Raw genomic sequence first — 6219 nt, 5'->3', positions numbered from 1 at the left:
AGCACTGTAAACATATATGACAAACAGATATACATTAAAATCTGTACATATATGTGTATATATATATACATATATATACATAGACACACACACACACACACACATATATATATATATATATATATATATATATATATATATATAATGTATGTGAAGAATAATCTTACAAACTGTATCTGTCATGTTCTCATTTGGAAAGCTACTAACCTGCACTCCTGGTATACTCAGGTAATCAATTTTATTCCTTCTCTAGTCTCTGATGAGATTGAAGACTGGACAGTTTAGTTTTACAATTAAGCTTAGGTGTTTAGGGATTAACATGTTTTCATGTCTAGATAGATGTTTTAATTTGATAATGATGAGATATGACAGATATTGGTTTACATTCAGAGTTGTAGACTCACCAAGATAGGAAAGATGTTTTCTTCAAGGATGCCAAATACAAATAACCAAAACACTAAGAATGTAACATTTATAAAATTCATGATTGTGTCATAGTTCTTCTTGCTATAGGTAGTATATTGTATATGTGTGTAATAATATAAATATATATATAATAATATTTAATAAAAATATTTAACAAGCAACATTGAAATGTTAAAAAATGGGGGGCTGTAGAGATGGCTCAGCAGTTAAGAGCACTGGCTGCTCTTCCAGAGGTCCTGAGTTCAATTCCCAGCAATGACATGGTGGCTCACAAGCATCTATAATGAGATCTGGTTTTGGTGTGCAGGTGTACATGCAAGCAGAACACTGGATATGTAATGAATAAATCTTTAAAAAATAATATAGACAATGATATGGGTAGAGAAGCAAAGTGCTTCCAAATGTTAACGATAACAGTACTGTTCTGAAATATGCTGCATGTAACATAGTCAAGACTTGTCACTCTAGCAACATTCCAGGCACTCAGGAGTCTCTGCATTCAATGACATCATCTCTTCTCTCAAGAGCACATCTGGATGGAATAAAAGCCTAGAAGTATCAGGTTATACTAGATTAAATTATCCACACTTTGAAACCTTAACATTAATAACAGTCACATCATTTGACATTCTCAAGCATGACAAAAGATCACAAGTTTTCAGTTCATATGTGGAAAGCACAATGAGTAGCATCAAAATTGTCACGTTTCCTTGAAAGAGGAAAAAAGTACAGATGAAAATATGCTTGAAGCGATCTGAAACTCAGAGAGAGTAATTGTGAAAAACTCAAGAAAGTCTTAATCCATACATTGTTTAAGTTTTAGGAATCCCCAACTCTGAAAATATATAATTGTACTTACCATACATTAAGGTTCTGCAAGCGGTGTGGCACATATTCATTTCTAATATACTTTTCTAAATGGAAGTCAGCAAGAGGAAGAAATGCACCAATCATCATATCTCCTTCACGGAAAAGATAATCATCAGTTGCATAGCAGAGATTGTCAGTTGAATCACACACAAAATTGGGAATATACAGAAGCCCAAAGATGAAAATCAAGAACATCCTATTAACATATGCATCTGCCCAGGCACAAGACTGATAGATGCATACCTAATGATGTCCATCAGGTATATATTGATCTCTAGTGTTTGTGAGCATGTGTGCTTCTCACTTTGTTAATGAGTGCAGCTGTCACACTAATCAGCACAGTTTTTCCTGATACTTCTTCCACTGCCATTGAGAGTTTGGAAACCCTTTTTCCCTTAGGCTCTCTCTACATCTGAGTCCTTGTTTTTTGCTTAACAATAAGTTGGAAGCTCTATTTTGTATTTTCTTCTTTAGCCACAGGCATCATGATTTCAGCCAAGAAAACAAACATCAGAGCTCAGGGATCAATTTCCCTATTGGGCTGTTTTGGCCAAACTGAAGCAGGAAACTTTTTATGTGACAACAACTTTGGCTGATGAAAACAGCATCAGAGGTTGCCATGGTAGGTGAATTGTGAGAATGTCAGAAAATGTCCATGGATGACACACACAAATAAAATCAGTGGGCCATGCTTTTCTAAACCAAAGACAACCAGTGAAGTCCCCTCTTCTTCCTGACTATAAGTGTCTCACAATTTTATTCTGTCTTTTGAGTCAGAGAAAGGGATTACTCTATCCTCTACTTGAATTGCACAGAGATCTATCTGGTCAGAATAACTGCTAGTAATGTCCTCTGCTGTTCTGTGGAAAATTGTTCCTGGCTAAAAAGTTTATCAAGTTCCCATGGGGATTGTCTGGGTCCTGATTTATAATAGGGCTAATATTAACTGGGAATCCTTGGGATTCCTGATATTCTGGCTCCAAATTGTAGTCATGAGTTCCTCAGGGGTTTGATTTGAGTTTTGTTTTTTGTTTATTTGTTTTGATGTTGCAGCAAAATTACAGAGTAGTAAGACAGTAGGCCCACAACATGTAATTCACTGGTCTTATCAAATTACCTGTGGTTCTGACGCAGGTGCCTTGTTAGGGAGTTGAAACGGCTTTTTGAAAACACAGTTACAGCACCCTTAGGTAACAGTAGCCTGGAGGTTGGGGACTGGTTCTATAGAAGGGTGGTATATGCTTTGAATCAGTGTCCAATATATTCAGTTTATACAAGATCTAGGATTCACTAGTGTAGGAATAAAGGGTTAGAAAAGGGAAACAGTTCCAATATCTCCTCTAGTGACCAATTGCAAAATTATGTTTCCTGTGCCCATAATCTTGAGTCCTTCTAGCCTAAAAATCTTGGTTCCAGAGCAGGAAGTGTTTCTGCTAAGAGACACAACAAATATTCCAATGAACTTTAATTTCACACTTCATCAAAGGCCAGAGTGATTTAGTGATGCTGTTAAGTTGATACACTAAGGAAAAAAAGTGTCAAGAGGGTTATTGACCTATCTTACTGTTAGTAAACTGCATTTCATTTCCACAATGGAGGTAACAAAGGTTATTTCTGGAATTCAATTGATCATTTAGGGCATCTCTTAATGTTAAAATGTCCTGTGATTTAAAATCACTGGTAATAAATTCCAGATCCAGTGCCTCATCTGTTGAATTTAATTTATGGAACTGTGTTTGTTTCTCTTAGCTTATTTCTTTACCAAGCTATAACACAAATACTTGAGCCTCTTTTATAATACAAGGCTTCATCTGGTGAGATGGCTCAGAGGGTAAGAATATTGTCTGCTCTACCAAAGGTCCTGAGTTCAATTTCCAGCAAACACATGGTGGCTCTGAACCATCTATAATGAGATCTGGTGCCCTCTGCTGGAAGGCAAGCAGAACACTGCAAATGTAATAAATAAATAACTAAATAAATATTTAAGAAAATAGTAATACCAGACTTCTCAGCACAATCTGAACCATTTAAGTCTGTACACTTAACCCTCTAAGGTTTTCTGTCTTACTTCCAGCCAATATCCCAGAGATACTTGTTCTTTTGTAGTTTTCCTCTACTCCAACGCCTTCCTCCTCAACCTCACACTCTCCTTTTCATCCTTTCCTAATTCCTCCCCCTGTCTGGCTGGAAGCCTAGCCCCATTTTTTCCCTGCTCAATGATTGGATGTAAGGTGCTTTATTGACATATCAGGGGGACAATTGGGAGACAGAGTTTTCACAGTGAGACAGAAAATTCAGAATTTAAACTACATAATAATTTTATGCTTACATTTCCTCCTTTTCATCTAATAAAAGGCTTCTTTTCTTACAATAACAAATTATAACATACCAATTATGAAAATTATTAGGTAAGACTTACATTTGTGTAAAATAAATGTATTTTACTACCTATTTATTTCTATCTCCTAAACAGCTTTAGTTTAACTATGTTTCAATAACTATCTATTTTTTAACCCCATCTGAGACTCAAGAAGGAATAGATATTATTTAGTTATATAGGAAATACAGGCAAGCATCTCCAAAAAGTATATAAAGGACAGAGATATTTGTCCCTAGACAGTCCCTCAAATTTTTTCTATAATGTTGAAGCATCATTGTCAGCCTTCTGGCCCATACTATTGACAGACTTTTCTGTGAAATAGGAATTATAAAGGACTTATCTACCTTGTCCTTGCAAAGCTCGGCAGTCAGTTAGGCAGTTTGGACTGTATTCTGCCTAGTTGATACAGTGGAATTTTCTCACCCAGTGGCCATCTTGCCACATATGGAGAAGCCTTTGGTGCTGCATGAAGTAGAATGGGATGCTGTCAGGAGCAGACCTGTGTCATGTCAAAAAAGCCTTAAGTTACTGCAATCTTTAAATACCATATTCTGTAGACCTCTGAGGTTTTTGAAGACCATCTATGTATCTGTTTTATCTGAATTGTTTGTTTCTAGCTATCTCTTATCAGTCAATCTAGAAAATATATTTTTGTAATTAATTAGAATAGTATCTAACTTGAACTTAAGAGTTATCTTCAGACTAACATACATTTCATACTTATCTTAAACAGTTCATAATAATAGCTATCAAAATGACTAGAACTTAACATACAGTTTTAAGAATTACATAGGTACAATACTTTAGCATGTTGCAACAAACTATAATACAAAGATCTACACCAATGTAAGATTTTTTATTAATGTTCTTTGGTATATAATCAGATTCAATAATATATCCTTTTACTTATCATTCTTATAACCAATCTCTAAACACTAGCAAACATCTATCACCCGTAGTATGACCCAAAGCCATCCACCAGTTGCCCCATGAATATGGCACAAAGTTATCTTTTCGGGGCCACAAGAAATTTAGGATGTTGTCTAGTTTTCTTAAGACTAGGGTGCCTGATATCTAGGTCAGGCCACTACCTGTTTCCCAAGAAAACACATGCCTGTTTTGAGACAGGCTAGTTGCCCTGAGCAAAAGAAAACACATTTTGTTTTAAATGAACTTTATATAAACTTTTTCAGTTTTTGAGTTTAAGCATACCATAGGCACCTGTACCTGGGTTTATACATTTGCTGTGGCTATTTTTTTCTCACCCGTTTTCTTAATATGGGATGGATGGTTCTGCCTTTCAAACATATGAATTGTAGCCTTTCAGTTTTGGGGGGACCTAACTAGGCTAGTGTGTACTTTGCCACTTGTATAGTCCCCAAGATCACTTTGCAACAGGCACAACTGCTACCTGTCCTCCACGGAGGTGACTCACTTTTAGAGGGATAAGCCAGCTTCTAGAGCAGTGACACCTCAACTTAGTCAGCATACAGAAGCTTTTTGTCTTGGGAGGCATGCAGCTTGCATGTCTTTGTACCTACGGAAACTTGGCCCTCATATTGACCAACAGAACACATCTATTACGCCAGTTACACTTTGGCGCCATCTCTTCCATGGAAGGACACCTTTCAAGGTGATTGACTGGCCATTTTAGAGCAGTGTGACATCATCTCTCCTTACACAAACCTAAGATTGATGTGATCCATCTTTTAGATCAGTAAGGAAATATTAAGAAAAAGGGATTTACAAAGTAATTTTAAGGAAAAATTTGTCATTTTGAATCCTAGGCTGTCTTTGTAAGATGTTTATCTTATCAGCAGTGGGTCATGCCACTGCTTACTGTGTAAACCAGGCTGGCCTTAAACTCACAGAGATTTGCCTCTCAAGTCCATATCATTGTAACTTAAACCTATCAGACAAAGGTCAAGCAAAAGTTTTGGGTAAGTGTGCCAATTTAGGCTTTAGATATGAATTCCTGTTCAATATATATATATATATATATATATATATATATATATATATATATAGGAATTTAATTGTTAAGCCTTACAGGCAGACCCTTTGCAGAAGTAGCTGACAAGCATCTTGTAGCTACAGAACCTTGAGCTCCATCTGCTCTCTATTTTCCATTCTTTATCAGGAAGAGTTCTCATTGGTCTTGATTTCTCTCTTGCTTCTTCAACTCTGCCTTATTCTGCTTTCTCTTAAAGGGAACATACAAAACTGCAATTGTTTTTTAAAAATATTTGTAGGCTAAGAGAAACAAGTTCAACTGGAATCCAGAAGCACTGTGTCAATATTTCTCCCAACTTTTTAACACAGAAAATAATCATCTTTAATCTCAAAACACCTTCCTATAGGATTTCACTTTCTTAGACCCAGCTTCCCTTCTAGACCTTCCCAGTTAAGAGACTGAAAGCTTTTCAGTCTGTGTCTTGCTCCTACTTCGAGGACAGACCTTTTTTATACATGTAATACAAGGCTTCACAACACAATCTGAGAAGTTTAAGTCTGTTCTTAACCTCTAAGCCATTTTGTCTTAC

This window comes from Acomys minous (genome assembly GCF_964271855.1).
Source record: "Acomys minous genome assembly, chromosome: 17".
In the NCBI taxonomy this organism is placed as follows: Eukaryota; Metazoa; Chordata; class Mammalia; order Rodentia; family Muridae; genus Acomys; species Acomys minous.
This window is presented reverse-complemented; position numbering follows the sequence as displayed.